Genomic DNA, 17,690 nt, shown 5'->3' on the forward strand with positions numbered 1-17,690 from the left:
GGTTTAATTCTATTTACAATACTGGTTTACTCCCCTCTCACCCCTTCACATCATTCCATGTTCCCTTCAGTAGTGAATGTTAGGTCCAATGAGGATCTGTTCTTTCTTTTTTTAAAATTTTGTTTGGAGTTGCAATAGCATAACACTGAATAGTTTAAAGAATTAATGTTTTCTAATGGAGCCCACATTTTGGAAACGGTCAGCAATAAATCACACCCGAGAAGCAGGCTCCAAGTAACTATGGATATGAACAAATTATCCAGAGATCTGCAGTTTAGTTTTCCGTGGGGCTGTGTACTGGGATTCTTTCATTGTCAAGTTCATTCATCATCTTGATGATTTCCAGTTTATCTCTAGTTTCAGAGCCATTAGCAGAGTATCCTATATTGCACAACAGCTGTAAACTTGTGACTGTCTAAGGGGTGTCTGTGATTGACAACTCATACCTGAACGAGAGCGGATAGGACTTGTCTACACTATCAGAATGTCTGTGTGAAGGAAATGTGGCTTTAAAATAACCGTTTTTAAAATGGCTTCCATGGCATAGCTTTGCTCCCTGCATTGACAGACATAATAGCAATTAAAATGGGATTTTGGAAACAATTCTGGAAACTACCCAGATGTATCAGGGAGGGCCAAAGCCAATGTAACCGTCTGTCTGTCCAGCACAACATAAACTGTATGTCCAAGTGGAACATACAAGCTGGTGCTCGTTAAATGTCAGACATGGTGGAAAAATGACCACTGGGCTGGGAGAATTGTGTAATCCTTTGTTCCTTCTCAAGGAGAAACTTCCCTTTGGAGTTCAGAGGAGTCCAGACTTGCCTGCCTTGGAACAAAACAGACTGGGCACAAAGATATTCTAAGAGAGTACACGGAAAGGCCCTGCAGCCCAAGAGTCTGGAGAAGGTGGAGGAGGGTATAAGATCTCAGAGCAGCTCAGACCACGAAGCCTCTGGGATCTGCTTGGGTACCTCATGTTCAGCCCTAACACCCCATAACTTGCCTTCAACAATGTGCATCAGCCTTGTGAGGTTAGCACAGAACCATGCTCCCATTTCCTTTCCAAGAACGAGTGTCTTCCTCCAGGACTAGACTCCAGCAATGTAGAGCCTTGTTTCCATTGCTTGCTGAGATTTCCAGGATACTTAGCTACCGCTGGCTGTAACTAACATCAGAACAAACCCACCTGGCAAATGTCACTTGGAATATATTGACACAGGAATGGGCTGGACTTTGTTATTCTGAAGATCAGCTTTGTTCTCCTCCTCGTCACCCCTGCCGAACTCTCTTCTCCTACTGCTGCCTCCTCTTGTCTTCATAAGCATAGTTTGACTTTTATATTTGGGGGCAACTCCAGTCAGGCCAATGGGGTTGCATGGGGCGGGGGCAAATTCTGTGCTAGCCTAAGGCTTGCAGTTTTGGGGGGGGGCAATGCACCCTGCCCCCCAAACTATATCCATGGTTGTCTTCTGAGATGTCCCACCCATTTGCCTGCTGGACTTCCCGACCCTTTCTCTCTGTCTCTAGAAGCTCATGTAGGCCAACCTGTGCCGGAGTTGAAGGCCATCTGGACTCCTGTAGGTCCCTTTAGGGAGTCCCGTAAGATCCTGCTACACCCAGCACCGATTTAGTCTGAGGCTCTTCATCGCACTGAACTCTCTAGGGGCATAGCAATTAGAAATGGATGTCAGGAGCAAAGATGTCAGAAAGCAGCCCCCTCCATGTACACACAGGAAAAACCGGGTTGTGTGTTCTCAGATGGTGCTATCGTGATGGTTATATTTATTATTTATTGGGGGGGGGGCAAAGTTGCATCAACATGTAGAACATTATATGTGATTCTATTATATCCTGCAAAGTGTGTGTGTGGGGGGGAAGAATGGAAGCCATAATGGAGCAAATAGACCTATGAAAAGTGTGTGTGTGTGTGTGGGGGAAACAGCTGCTCTCCTTGCCCCCCACCAGATGAGACCCCGGGCCACTGATCAAAACCAGGGCTCCGTTGTGCTAGATAGTGTACATGCATAATGAAAAGCGAGCCCCTTCCCCCATACAGCCGGTGCTCCACCTAGGGCGACCAGATAGCAAGCATGAAAAATCAAGTTGGGGTGGGAGATAACAGGCGCCTCTGTAAGACAAAGCCCCGAATATTGGGACTGTCCCTATAAAATCAGGACATCGGGTCATCCAAGTTCCATGGGTTCAGTGTATGTTACACGTTGCCCTCCATGTTCTCAGGCTCTTACAGCATTAGCTCAAATTGTAGCAATTTATGCTTTAGCTCAGAGGTCCCTGGTTCAATCCCTGGAGCGTTGGCCACGATGGCGGCTGTTTGACTTGCAGCCTGTAGTTAAAGTCCAGAGGCTAGTCCTGGGAATGGTTACTTACCCGTTAACCAAATTCCATCCATGAGCGCCGGGTCAAAGAGCTGATGTGCAGTACCACAGATTACCCAGCATGGATGCTTCGTGCCACGTTCCTGAGACCTTGACTAAGTTGTTCGAGATCTGACACTTGTCACTGGACACAACCTTTAGAGTCAGGGAACGGAAGGTCGCCTTCTTCCTGGACATGTGTGCAGCTGATGGCAAATGCACCATAGCATAGGAATTATGCATAGCTGGCAGCTGGTGTTTTTTTTTTCTTTGGGAAATCTAATCTATTGATTAGCTTTCCTCAGAACAGCATCAATAGACTGTATAATGGCATGGCTGGTGCCTGTGGCGTCTTCCCCACCAGTCTGAAAACCCCTGCAGCCAGGAAGCCTACATCAGCTACCTTGACTACTGCAGCCCACGCATGGCTCCACCTGGTCTGACGCTCTGCTTTCCCTTGTCGTTCCTAGCAGAGCTAGTGAAGGTTCTGCTCGTTAAACGCACACTTGTTGGAAGAGCCGTTCCGTAGGGAAGTTGAGAAGAGGTTCCTTCAGCCACAGGTCGTTTTGAGAGGATCTTTTTCCTTTTCCTTCTCCTCATCCTGCTCCTGCTCAGATCCCTTCATCGCCGCCGCCACCAGACCTAGCAGAACATCAGCGTTTTAGAGAGACGTGAATTGCTTAGTTGTCTGTCTGCCACTTTCTGCTGGAGTACATCACCGTGATGCTTGAGCCAGACATGTGCTTTCATCATTTCTCCTGGATGGGCCATTTTGGGAACACCCTGCTCTCTCTCCCCTTTTGCACAGGCAAGGCTCCGACTCCTGGAGGAGTACAGAGGAGACTTGCGGGATGGTGTGGGTTGTGCTTGGTGAATTAGGTGTCTTGTGCTGGGGAGGAGTGGCACAAGCAGCTGCACGCTAACTAACCCTTCTGGGCAAATCCCATGCATATTAACGAGAGGCTTGTGTTTAATGCATCTTCCTTGCTGGGTTTAATGCGGCTGATAAGACAGGAGTCCCTCAGTGGGGAAGGCAGAACTCCCAGCTGCTAAATGAATCAGATGCCATTTAGGTGAGTGAGTCAGTGGAAGGCCAGGAATAGGATTCCGTCCCCATCTCACCCTACAAACCAGCAGGATGCCACCATTACCAAGTGGAGTCTCTCAGAGCCGCAGAGCACCCCTGGCCTGCCTGTCTTCACAACATTGGGGCAGTAAGTGCTGGCATCACATCACCATGGCACAAGATGTTGATGCAACATCATGCTTACGTATTGGCCCGATTCCCCCCTTTATCCCCTCCTGGCTACTGCTAGGGGGAGGGGGAGCATTTCCACTCCTTGGTTGGTGGGCTCTGCTTGTCTGTGCATAGACACACATGCACTGGGCAAGGGGGAGCTGAAAAATGGATCTGCCACTACTGAGTGCATTGACTCATCCCTCCCTGCTCTGTCTGGGGCGCACACACCGGCATGGCCCCTACCATCACTCTGCCTAGGCTGCTGGGAGAGGGAGCGAAGTGCTTGGTGTGTGCATGGATGGACCCAACGGCCGCATGCAGGGCAGCAAAGCGTCCCCTGGAGTGCGGCAATGGGTCAGGTATCACGGACTGAACCCATTAGCCACACTGCAGGTAAATTTCCCATTAAAACGATCCATGACTGTAGCTCTAAGGTGGGGTGGGGTGGGGGACTAGTGGATCGATTGCAATAATGAATTGCATCCCAGAAATAGTTCTGAATGGCTGCTTGGCTGCTGGTAGCTGAATTTAAAGTCCTGGTTGGCTTTGAGCCTCTTAACTACTTCTGTCAAACTGCAACAGCGTTCATCTGTAAAATATGCAGAAGCAAAGCCGAATCTTATTTAGCACTATCCTAAGCACAGATCTGACCTGAGATGCCAGCGTCTTTAGGAATGGATGTCTTGCAGGTGTCAAGAGCCCTATTATATACTGCTGTTTTATTTATTCCTTCCTGATTCAGTGGCCAGAGACTCCGTTCTAAGAAAATAAGCCCCACCACGAGGCTGCGCCTTGTCAAGAGGTATGGCTGGGTAAGACACAGCGATCTAAGCTTGAGCAATCTTATTACTTCCCTTTTGAGCGCCACGTCACTTTCAAAAACATTGTTTGGGATCCATTCTGAGGTTTAGCTACTGCAGTTTTCTCAGGCTCCTGTAAAAATGGGCTTTACTTGGTGCATTTTGACATACGTTTGCCAGATTTTCTCTCCCCATGCCGTGGTGAAATGGTGCATAAAGACAGGGTCCTTTAATTTCTTGCCGACAGGATCAAAGGTGACGTAGGTCCCAGATTTTACCTTATCTTTGTGGCATTGCATGCTCTGCTGCGGAGCGTGAGCTATTCACAATGGGAAGCGCTTTGCCTGGTAGCAAGTGCTTGTAGAATTGGTGCCTTTCATTGTTACTTGGTGGGAAGTGTCCCCCAGAACATCTGTGTCCCTTCCTCTTGGGTATGAGCCCTGGGAAAACTCCGGGCTCGATCGTATTGTTTTCTAACTGGAGCAAGGCATGCTGGGGAAACCTGGCAGAACTTCTGGGGTCAAGGAAGGTGCTGAATGGGGAGCATGTTGATTCTGTGTCATGTCCTCCCCAGCTACCCAATGCCACCAGAGTGTCTCCACAGGTGTGCTGTGATTTGGGAGGTGACCCTGCATGGCATTTTACCCCTTGCACCCCAGGAGGATTATCTGGTGTGAAACAAAGCTGACCCATTGCCAGGCAAAATATTTATTGATGTGGCAACCTCCTCCAGGAGCGGGGGGGGGTGGGTTCCCCTTCTGAAGAGGGCTGCATGGGAGGGAGCTATCGGGGGAGGTGGACCTCCTTTGCTGTCCCCAGGTTTAGCGGGGGCGGGGAAGGTGAACCCTCTGTCTGCTTCATGTGGGGGGGATGGAGCAAACCCCACGCCTCATAGAATGAGTTGGCGGGATCTCCTCATGGAAACCTGGTGGACGTTCTCTCTCGCTAAGGAATGTATATGGCTGCTGTTACCGTGGTAGCTGAGCATTCCTGATGCCCTTGAGGGAGCTGAGACGTGCTCCAGCAAGCAACCGGAGCTGAGACGTGCTGCCCTGTGGCCCTTGGAATGCCCGTGGCTGCAGCAGGGAGTAGCGGGGAAGTGTTGCAAATACCAGCATGCTAGAAACCAAGGAGAGTAGCACAAAACGCCTGCAGGAGATGAGCTCCGGGAGCGCCTTCCTCTAGCCCACGCCAAGGGAGCAACTGCTCTTTAACATGCGCTACCAAGTCCTAAGGAGCTCCGTCCCCCTGGGTCCCGTCAGGAGAAATGGTCAGAGTTCTGGATGGGGTTAGAAGTGTGCAGCTCCCTAGAACAGCAATGGGAGCTGCATTGCTAAAGCCCCGTGCAATGCTCTGTAAAAGTTGCCCTCAGTCTCTCCAGGCAGCTCTTTGTTCTCCTCCTCTTTTTTTTCTTTCCAGTTTTGCCTGTGATGATGATTTCTCCTTCCTCCGAGAAATCAAAATCTGGAGGCAGCTGGAGCAAAGCACCCACTGAAGCGCTTGGGAACCTGATCTGGGCCTGCAGCCTGAGTTGCTTTAGGAGTGCAAGTGGATATTATTCAATATACGGAAGTGCCCTGTATTATTGTGGGAGCAACAGTGGTCCCCTATATTTACCTAACACTTTCTGTTATAGACATTCATTTTTTGGAGAGTGCTATGGCTTGGAGCATGAACATGAAATTTAGCAGGGGGCTTGTCTTGGAGTCAGGGAGGTACCTTTTGCCATCCCCCATGAAAATCCAGCCAGATTTGGACTGCATAAAATATGCAGCAATTGTATTTAGAAAGTGTAGTAGGGTTGAGGCCCATTAACACTGAGGCTACTTGATAGCTCTCTGACAATGCAAAGATGCCTTAAAGTGGGCATAAAAGCTCCTTCACGCTGCCAGAGCAGTAGGAAGGAGTCTTAGTGTAAATGACAATCAGGCCCTCCAGCCTTATCTCAAAGCACTTACAAAAGTGGGAAAGTTGCATTATCCCCATTTTACAAATGGGGAAACTGAGGCACAGAGCGGCAGTATCTAAGGTTGCACAGCACATCAGTGGCAGTGCTGGGGATAGAACTCAGGTCTCCGGATTCCCACTCGCATTCCCTCTCTGCTGCTTTGTCAGGTAAAGTCAAAGCATTTCCTCCATACCCTTTCCAAACATCTTTCTATAAACTCATTTTGGGTGGAGAGAGCAAGGTTTTTTTTGGAAAACTGATGGATTGGGACTATAGCAAGATGTTTTCAAAAGGAGAAACAATTTACAATAATTAGAAATTTATAAAATATCTTTAAACATGGCAGGAAAAGGGATAAGAAAACACTTGCTGCAGTGTAATCAGTTATTAGCAGCTGATCAGTTATCTCCGTGGATAGCTGCTGCTGGTACATGAGGCCCGTAATAATAGGACTCTTGATTAACTAATTTGAATATCTTTTGAGCACAAATTCCGAATTCTCTTTTTTCTCCATTGTAACGGATCCGTACATCTGCGAGATAAACACGGAATGAATATGGTAATGAATATTATTCTGTAAATGCAGCCCTTGAACACTCCCATCATCATTACAGCTCTGTTGTTGGGAGCCGCTGTAATAGATCTAATAATAAAGAGGGCTAAATAATGTGAGGAATCTGTGATGGGACGACCCAAGGTGTGGCATTCCAGGCAGAGAGAGCAGCCTATAGCTTAGGAAGCTGAATAATATGTCATCCAGAGGAATGGGAAACATGGCCATAATTCATGGGAGCGGCCAGCTGTGTACATGGAAGTGAGATTGTAGGGTCTGATCTGTTTGCAGGAACATTGTGTTGAGGCCGGTGGGTCCTTCAGATGTGATGCCGTCAGTGGAATTGATGATTTTGTACAGGGATCCTGGGTGGGAATCAAACTGACATGTTATCCCATTGCTCAAACCTAACCAAAGGCACCCATCTCCGCTAAGGACTGGGAGTACTGCTGTTTTAACTCCCTCTGACTCCAGTGAGCACTGGGTTGGGCCTCACTATAACCTTTCGGGTAGAGGTGCTCCCCTTTTAGAGGGCATCATCCAAGGAGCCTGATTCCATGCTGGGTTGCGTCTTGTCGTCCCTGACACCCACGCAGCGTGGACGTCGAACGCTGCCCGCTTGGGATGGCAGCGCCTTGGGCTCACTCTGCAAGGGTGTAATTGCTACACAAAGCAGCCAGCTGCTGACGCCAGGTGAACTCTGCCTGGTGTTTTGACCTCCCAATGTGCGTGCAGTATAAAGAAGAGCAGGGCAGCCAAACACGAGGGCCTGCAAAATACTTACAGACTGTTTCACAGTGTGTGAGCTGTGGCAGCCGACTGCACGTTTGTCCGTTTCTGTGGGGCGCCATAACACCGGAGTCCCCCGGAGGCGGCTATCTGTATAATACGTTAAATAGCGTTGCTTGATATTTTTGAAACACTGGCTTTTCATATCTCCTCTGGAATGGACATCTAACCCGTGTCTCAAATCGCAGCCCTCTTAGAGATCCCATTTCAGCCGTTTTGATGAAGCACTGTAAACCTAGATTCCATTTTAGATTGTAAGATCATATCGCTTACGTTTCAGCACAGTTTGAGCTAAGATTATTTGTTTCACGGGGTTCTGAATGAACAGGCACATCGTGGCCTGCTGATTCTTTTCACCAGACGAGACAAATCTGTAGATTGGCCTGAGCTGATAGGTGGCAGGGCCTGGCAAAAGTTACCGATAGCAAATGCACCGTAGGAATTAAGAAGCTGCTATACTTTTTTCAAGGACTCTGATTCTTGTTGCATTTCTGTTTCGCTTAAATGTGGGAGGTGGGATACAAAATGAATGTGGCAAATCTTCAGCAAGAAAGGCCAGGTTTTAATTCCTGGTTAACTGGTGTAAATCTGGAATAACTCCACTGAAATCATTGGATGGGGAAGAGATCAGAATTTGGACCACATACGCTTAATTCACTTTATAAAGCACAACCTGGAAAGTGACATCAGGTGAATAAGGGGAAATGAAATCTATTCTCAATTATGCCCATTGGAGCCAACTGGATTTCATGAGTACGACTGATAGCAGAATTAGGCCCAACAAACTCTTCATTTTATCTGACAGACATGAACCACTCCCTACTCTACCTGTGAAATGAAGTCTGTTTCTACTGCTGCTGTTTTTTCCCCTTGTGCTTGGTTCCTGGTCCTTCGTTCCAGCCGTAAGTGAATTCATCAGCTGTGGAGTGACTCCTGCTGCCTGATATTTATTCAGGTCCTGAAATAATAATAGATTCACATTCAAATAATTCTCAGTGGTCCCCAAAATATTAGAATTCATGCCATGTCTGAAAAGCGAGAACATTTGAAAGCGAGAGTCCCAGAGCAGCTTATATTTATGAATCCTGGTTTTCTCACCATCATAATTTCCCCCTCTCTTCTCTTGCGCTCATGTACCTGCTCCCCACTGCCTTCTTCTGATGTGCCCAATGTCTTTCCTTTGGCTGGATTGAGCCGCTTGCCAGCACAGCTCCCTGCTCAGCCAATACATGGTGCCTTAGTGGGGTACAGCACATGGTTGATTTTCCCTCTTCCCCAGGGGACTGGGTATGACACTGGTCTTCAGTGTTTGTGGGCTGGTGGAGAAGGGGCTTGAGGTCTCCATTTTTACCTTGATGATGGGCATCTACCCTAGAACACAAGCAAAGTTAATTATGGGGTGTATCAAAATAAGAGTACGCGGTTGTGAGACAGAAGCCTTTTCGTAATGCCTGTAATGTGGCTTTTGAAGGAGAGGAAATGGCTTGTATGGACTAGCAAAGGGCATCAGTTCTGTCAATGGCAAGATCCCATAGGCTTCTGCAGGAGTAGGATGGGCACCGAAAACCACCAGGTTTAGTTTTATCTGAAACTTTAAAAGTCACAGTTTGGTGGTTTGGTCCCAGATTAGAGCCTTCTGATCCAGCTCCCCCTGAAGTGAGCGAGAGCCTTTGCGTTGACCTGAGTGAAGCTGCACCTGGCCCTCCCGCCGTAACTGGAGCACCAATCCCACCACCTGTGAAATGAGTTGGAGTTCTAAGACATCACAGCCTTTAGCGCTCTGGAAGCTGTCCCTCGTGCTTGGTGGCTTTGATTTCTTACTGCTGCTAAAGGGCAATAAACAGAGTTCAGCTAGACCTGTGCAGAGGCAGTTCATTGCATTTTGTGGAGGATTTTGATAGTTCAAAATTTGGTTGCATTCCTATTTCTAAAGAAAACCCAGTGTTTTGAAAGTCAGATCTTAAAAGCCGTGGGCTCCCCACTCCAAGCCTGCCGGGCTGCCCTAGACTCTGGAGAACCTGTGCCAGCCAGAATAGGTGGAGTGCTGGAGAAGCAAGGTGGAATGGTGGAGTGGAGCTGTGTTATGTCGATTCTCTGCTACTGTAAATTTAGAGCAGTCTCATGGCTGTTCTAACTAATGTTCCCTGACAACCCATGCTGATCAAAGATGTAGGAGAGAACAGAGCCGTGTCTAAGTTCTTTTGACTGCACGGGGACTCATTTCTAGTTGGTGCTTTCACTCTTAAAAACATGGGAGGGAAAAGAAACAGGTTTGTCTGTAAAAATAACAAAGTAAATCTGTGCCCCCTAACTGAAATGAACCCCCCATCTGGTTGTGTCGGTCAGTTGTCTGTCCTTGAATTCAGTTGGTTCAGCTGGTTAGCATTGTTATTTACGTACCTCGGCTTATCACTTTTATTTCCTGCTAGTAGAAAGGAAGTCCTCGTGGTGGTGGGTACAGTTTATAGGTAATTCAACGCAGCTTGGTGGGGATTTAAACATTAGTATTGATGCTAAAGTTTTTAATAAAATATAGGTAGAGAGAGGGGTATTGATTCTTAAAGTTTTTTTCTTTTTATTGTAGCAGAGAAGGGTTGATGTATTGGCTAATATGAAATAAGAATGTCCTATGCTAGTACATGAGACTGCAAATGAGGACAGATATGCTATCAGGAAAACGTATCTGGAATTGATCATTTGCAGCTTTCTAGAGTGGGGTGATGCGCATAGGCAAAAGGGCAATGGACCCAGGATAAGAATTGGTAAGATCCCAGACAAGGAATGTAGCACAGAAGTTTCAGATCATGGCATATTAATTTCTGCAGTTTAAAGGGTATTTTTTGATTCAGTTAGTGACTCCACCTTTCTGGAGGCCAGTAACTGACTGTCACAAGCGTGGGAACAGCAGGTTTGTGTGGGACAGAGCTGAATTTGGATCATAGCTAAGGGATGTTGCGAGCTGGGATTGGAGGGCAAAAACGAGTGGTATTTCTCATCTGTTTTTAAAGTGGAATTTTTGAATGGAAGAAACTCAATTGACCATGCTGCTTGCCTCCTGTGAAATGAGATGACTGGCCACAAAGTAATGGTCCAATCCAGTCTAGTTACAAGGGCACGGTTTGGTCCCTAGACATGCTACAGCTCCAGCATGCTTCCATTGCATACAGGACCTAGCCACGTCCTTGGGCTGTACACTGGGCACTTGGGCTGCCCAAAGTTTTGGGCTGCTAGTGACTTTCTGTGTGGCCCTGCGTAAGTAACTTCACCTTGAGGGATTGGGCCCTTATACAGCCCCCTCCATGCTCAACGCACAGCACGAGCCAAACCTGTCTTCCAGACATCCGTGGAGACGGACATCCCAAGTGCCTTGCCCCCTACGAAACCCCCACAATTCTCTCTGTGGCCCCAGCAGCCAATACAGTGTGAGACGGTGGCCGGGGTTTTCCCAGAATGCACTGCTGCAAGCATACAGCTCTACATGCCAGACACGAGTTTGTGCTTCTGGGTGAAATGCTGCCATCTGGACACGCTGAAAAAACGTTGGCTTGTAGCTGTTCTCTCTGGAGCCTGTCAAACCCTGGTTATGCTAACGGGGTTCTGTTTGCAGGAGGGCCTCTAAACAATGGGACTAGACTGTGGACATGTCACACTGGGCCAAACATAGGAGTTACACCTGGAATGAGTTTGTGTTACCGGCCAGAGAGTGGCTCTGCGGCCAGTTGTGTTTGGCAGCTCAGCTGTCAGCAAAAGCAGGTGGCTGAGAGGTGGATCAGAAGTGCTTGGGGCATTTGAAACTCAGAGGCATATTTTGCAGCCCCTCTCTAATCATTGTGTATGGTACCAGTGCAGTCCCCTCGCTGCTGGGGTGCAGAACGCTGGTAGCACTCTCCTGTACTGCTCAATATCCTCATTTCCCTTCGGGGATGGGGGGCCCCCCTGTGATCATGGGACCTGCAGATAACCCCCAGCCTGACCTTGTGTTAATTCAGCTTGCTGTGTGGCTCCCCTTTCTCAACATAGTTTTGCCTTGAGGCTAACACATATGCAAATTAAATAGCCAGCAAATACCAAGGGCCACTACCTTCCACCTCATGGTCAGGAAGGCCTCCTTTCAGCAAAGCTCTTAAGAACACACTTAAAATCTAAGCGTGTGCTTACCTTGTATTGAAGTCAGTGGAATGGAAGCACATCCTTAAAGTTCTGTGGATGCTGAGTCCGGGCCTTCTGTCTGAACACAGAGGGTGCAGCATGCTCCCAGGGCAGAGGTGCCTGGGGTCAGACGACTCTGCGAGGCTGGGGAGGAAGGGGTTCGTCGTGTGACATAGCAGCCTGTCTCCTGGGATTCATAGAACCTCGCGCCCAGTTCTCCGAAGGGCAGGGCTGACTCTGGACGGGCAGTCCAGGCCAAGCGGAAGCTCCGTGATTCTGATGTCAATTTATATGTGCTCAGCTCAGCTCGTTAGACGTGTGATGGGCTTCCTTTCCCATCCAGAGGTCTCGCTTTTCTGTTGGCATGGCCAGAAAGCACAGGCCAGTACTACATTTTGCTGCCAATGGGGAGGCTCCAGTTTGGAAGTGGGGCCGATCAGGCAGAGAATTGGTGCTTAGCAGAACTAAAGGGACGTACTTAACTGTGGCAAAGGGCCTCTGGTTTCATGTCAAGCTGTATTGTGGAGGTGGCTGCGTTTCAGTGGTGGAGGAAGTGATTCCTCTCTCGCTGTTCGTACAGTCTGATAGGAAAGCTTGTAAAACACCTGGGGATGACAGGCAGTGCATGCCACACACGTGAGATTGTTGGAGTTACAGTGAGCATCTCAGTTTGAGGAACAGCTGTTCTGCTGCCTGTTTATCCTCGCTACAGACTCATCCCCAGTACCTAACACCCCCACCGCACACGCGGCCCCCACTGAGACGCTGGCAGCTCTGCATGTGGTGCCAGCAACACGTATGCTGGTACCCGATCTGAGAGGTCACTCTGACAGCCAGCAAACGGAAGGATTCTGGCTGGAGCATTTAGGTTTGGCTCTGGCCTTTCCCAGGTTTTTTATCTCAGGGCCTGTCTGGCTGTTCTGTTCTTATTTATAATCTTCTTCCTAAACTGTTTGGAAATGTTACTGTGCACAAAACAAAACCCACCAGGCAGTGCTTGTGTTAGGAGGCTAGTACTGTATTTACTGTTTTTTAGCTTTTATTAAGTTATTAAACAAGGGAGTACAAGAAACAACTGTGGCTGTGATTTATTGGCTAATGATTACACCGAAGCCTTTGACTAACTACTGTATGTCATGGAAAGCCCTGGACAAGTCTACGAGAAATGGGTTTCCATGTACATTTCATCATTTCACTCTTTGATCTCTGTCATGGCTAGAAAGTGACAGTTAGAACAAGACACTCAACAAAACGGCTCAAAATTAAACACAGGAGCTTGTCACTCTCTGGCTTTGCTTCCATGCATTGGCACAGCTTTTACGCTAGTACCCATTGCTCTCGATTTACTCTGGTGTAACTGAGAACAGGATTGTGTTTCCGGAGAGCTTGGATCTCTCTGGTTGCTTTCCAATACCAGATCTTTCCGTTTGTTAGAAACACAGGCTGCCACTGTACCATCGTGAAACCACCAATAAAACCTGCTTCACAACCAGTATTCCTGTAACACACCAAAAGGCCGTTAAAAAGATGCTGACTGCCATTTTTCACTCCCTGTTTCTCTGTATACACACAGGATTTAGTTTTATCTGCTTTCTCTCCAATATTTTTTATATAACAGTGAAATATTTATATTGTCCAATAAAAGGCAGTAAGCTTGCAATCTCTCTCAAATTCATTTGAGACCAAGAGAGCTTCATTGTATGAATTTCACACCCAGCAGTGACCCCTGATAATTGACTCCATACATCTTTAGCATCAGAAATTTACATAATATGTAGGAAATGATTGATCGCTTCTGTAACCCGGCCTGTCTAACATCCCGTCTACCGTGCGCCCGTGTGCACCGCAATCCGTCTTGTGCACGGCAATCTGTCTTGTTCTGCCCTGTTTCACAAACCTGGCAGGCCCTCTTTCTCTGTGTCCCCTTCCCACTGCAGCGGCACCCACAGTGTCAGCCATTTCCTTTTCTGTCTCACGTGGACGGATCCGTTCCCTGCACCACATGCAGGAACAAGGAGAGGCTTGCAAAGAGCGTAGGACTGTGAGGAGGGCGATTGAGGGCCACACGCTGCTCTCAGTGATGCTGGAATTGGGAATGACTCCACTGATATTGGGGCAGTTACTCTGCATTTACACTGGGGTCAGTGAGCAGAGTTTGCGTCCTGGGTTCTATTCCCAGTTTGTGCTGTGTGATCTCTGGGCCTAATTCCTCCTGGTGCTGTGGCCCCTTCCCATGAGCTCTGGCAGATTTGTCTCCAGGGACAGTTGACGTAATGGCTGTATGCTGTCCCTGGCGCAGAGTTGTGTTGGAGACATTCCCAGGGGAACGTCAGATGCATGATTTTTTGGTGGCCTGACTCATTACTGTTTAACATTGGAGACCTGCCGTGCTGAGGAAAGTCCTGCACTGCCTAACCCAAAGAGAGAGTTAAGAGTCAGAGAAGCATATCGGAGCAGTCACTGCGAGAGCACTGACCTGCCCTGCTTCTCTTTGAATGGGTGAATGCTCGGTGACTTGACTGCACATCACATCCCCTACAGGGCAGGTAACTATTGAGAAGTTTTCACATCTGTGCAGGGCTGTTGTAAAGAGGACGATGGTGATCAGTTGCTCTCCATGTCCACAGAAGGCCAGACAAGAAGTGATGAGCTTAATGTGCAGCAAGGGCGATTTAGGTTGGATCTTTGGGGAAATGTTCTAACTATAAGGAGAGTTAAGCTCTGGAACAGGCTTGGAATCTCCGTCACTGGAGGTTTTTAAGAACCGATTGGGCAAACATCTGTCAGGGATGGTCTCAATTTCCTTGGCCCTGCCTTAGCACAAAGAGCTGGACTCGACTGCTCAGTGTCCCTTCCATTCCTACATTTGTATGGTTCTGTTATTCACCCCATTTCACAGACTGAGTAGCTTAGGCCCAGAGGTTAGTCTCCTGCCCAAGACCCAAGCAACTCACTGGCAGAAGTGGGGATACAAACAGGAGGCCCAACTCCTCATCCGTAGCTCTAGCTGCTAGACTGGACACCCTCTTTAAAATGTTAGGTTAAGATGGCCTCCCATCTCAGGGTTCAAGGAGTGCAGCAGTCCAGCCTCGGATGCTTCATATCAGTACTTACCTGGGGCATTTTCATCCCTGTCAGGATGGAAATGCTGTGGCAGCAGGTTTCCTCATGGGATTTCCAGAACTTCCTGGTCCAGTTGTGGGAGGATATACCAACTGATCATTATCTTGTTGCTTCTCTGACCAACCTGGACAGGCGATATGGGGCTTATATGACGTGTGTTTATGCGCACATGAGAAATGGATGTATGAATAAAAAGTTCATGGGATTTTTTTTTCCAGTTCCTCAAAGGGTTGAATTCAGGTGGGGCTTGGAGTCAAGTTTCCCTGTTGGATCAGTGCTTTTTGGAACTGAAGTCATGGGCACGTCTCCACGGCCCCTGCCCCCATCAGAAGTCAGTGGCAAAAGCTTCTGTGGAGGTAAAGAAGAGCAGGACGGAGCTTGTAGTTTCAGCTCTGCTTGTTGGGCTCCCTAGCAGATGTCGCGGTTACTGTGGGGTGTCTGTTCTCGGAAACTCAAATCTCTTCCCAAGTTGTCCCCTTGTTGGTGTATGGCTTGAGGACGTAGACCATCTGACCCCGTGGACGCTGTTGTGTTAGTGGAATGTGGGATGTTTATTATTCAGAGCGGGCTGCTCGGAGGCTCCCGCATGTCTGTGTCTGATGTGCCGTTAATCGGAGGAGCCTATCAAAATGGAAGGGTTGGCATAAATGACAGGGTTTGTGTAAGCGTGTCCCCCATAAGATCAGATGGGGGCTGGGCGGGAGGTGACAGTGCTGCATATTCAGGCTGGCAGAGGGGTTCACCTTGTGATAGAATCGGCTGCTTGCTGAGTGGTCTCTTGTCTGAATTCTGGCCTTATACAGGGAAGCCCAGCCTTGGCCGGAATTTGATACATGTCCCCAGCCGAATGCTGATACAGTTAATGGCTGTTATCTCAACCCATGCCTCCTAGTTACACACACAGACATTCAGTAACTGGTTGACCATGAGATTGGAAACTAGCCAGCCCCTTGCCCTGCAGCCATCCCGCGGCCTTCGCGTGGGTAGGTTATCGCTTTCCGCAGGACAAGTTTACTTTACTTTAAACACTTTCGCATAGGTGAAAGCGAGCTGGTGCACCGTACTGGGGCTGGCTTTCCCAGACGGCAATTTCAAGCCCTGGGGTAGCTGCGGTGGGGATTTAAAGGGCCCCGGAGCTCCAGCCCCGCTACTGCCCTGGCCCTTTAAATACCCCACCATGGTAACGGCGGCTGGAGCCCTGGAGCCCTTTAAATCCCCGACGGAGCCCGGCTGCTGCTACCCCAGGGCTCGGGCAGCAGGGCTCAGGCGGGGATTTAAAGGGCTCGGAGCTCCGGCAGCCGTTACCCACAGCGGAGCCCCAGGCCCTTTAAAGCTCTGCCAGAGCCCCAGGGTAGCAGTGGCAGCCGGGAGCCCCCAGGGCTCCTTGGTGATTTAAAGGGCCCGGGGCTCTGCTGCGGTAGCAGCAGCTGGATCCCTGGGCCCTTTAAATCACCCCCAAGCCCTGGGTTCCCAGCCGCCATTACCGCAGCTGAAGCCCTGGCCCTTTAAATCAAGATTTAAAGGGCCTGGGGATTTAAGGCCATGCCCCCTGCTCAGGGCTCTGGCGTACCAGTAAGTCCTCTAACTTACTTTCACCCCTGCACTTCCGTCTCCTGAGCCCCTCGCCCACGTGACAGCAGCAGGGGGGGTGTTGCTGTCCAGGAGGGCCCTGGCGGGACTCGAAGAAGGCCTCAATTGATGTCATTCCCTGTCAGAGGGCAGGGCAGAGTGCTGGTGAACAGCTGAGCAGCCCCCGGAGTTAATTCAGTTGTGCTCAGTGAGGTTATTTCTGCTCCGGACGGTGGAGCCACGGTACTTCTCACGGGTGACACTGCTGCTCAGGCTCCTCGGCCACACCCATCCCCGGGGGGGTCCCGAGCACCAGGGAGGCCCATTGCCAGGTACTAGAGCTTGTGCGTGAGGGTGTATTTCTCCAGCAGGGCTGTGGGTGGGGAGCTCTGCAGAACCTGATCGGGGGATAGAATAGTAAAACCTACACACCACGCTGCAGCTGAGGATCCACAATTTATAGATGGGGAAGCTGAGGCTCAGAAAGGTTACAGGATGTGTTCAAGGCTCCACAGTGAGTCAGTGGCACAGCTAGGACTAGAAACCTGGTCTCCTGGTTCCCAGGCAGGTTCCCTGTGTACTGCACCACATGGTCTCTATAGAGTCTTTCCTCCCCAGACCTGCTGGAACCTAACTTGGCAACCCCTCCGAGACCTTATTTCCAGGATCTGGAGCAGCAGCCATAGTTCCTCCATGCTTCCAGTGTGCATAGGCGTGGGCTGCTGGCTACACCTAGGCCTCGTGGCCACTCGGTGTGATTATAACACCTGTAGGTTAATGAGGGCCTACTGTAGCATTTTCTTTTCCAGGCAGTGAACTGCAGCTTCAGTCCCACCTACTGGGCAGAGCAGGCTGCATGTACAGTTCATCCTACTGGGGCATTTCCCTCTTAAGGCAGCTCTGGGAGATGGAGGAACAATCTGAGACTAACGCGGGGACATTCTGACCCTCTGACACCAGCGCTTCAGCCTCCGATTTATCCAAAAGCAATTAATAGAATCTTTCTCCTCTTACATTTTACAGTTTGCGTCTCTTCCCTTAGACTGAAGGGTGGTAATTAGAATCTGCGTTAACAGATAAATTCTAATGAGGTTTTGATGGCTGGAATATATGCTCTTACTGTATTCCTGTATCAGACAAA

The 17,690-nt window shown here is 49.0% G+C and overlaps 1 protein-coding gene across 12 annotated transcripts in view; it reads left to right on the forward strand.

Moving 5' to 3' along the window:
• The window catches only part of CUX2 (cut like homeobox 2), a 228,626-nt gene that overhangs the window by 117,482 nt on the left and 93,454 nt on the right, over positions 1–17,690 (forward strand). The window lies entirely within an intron of this gene.

Source organism: Lepidochelys kempii, chromosome 15, assembly GCF_965140265.1.
Source record: "Lepidochelys kempii isolate rLepKem1 chromosome 15, rLepKem1.hap2, whole genome shotgun sequence".
NCBI classification, from domain to species: domain Eukaryota; kingdom Metazoa; phylum Chordata; order Testudines; family Cheloniidae; genus Lepidochelys; species Lepidochelys kempii.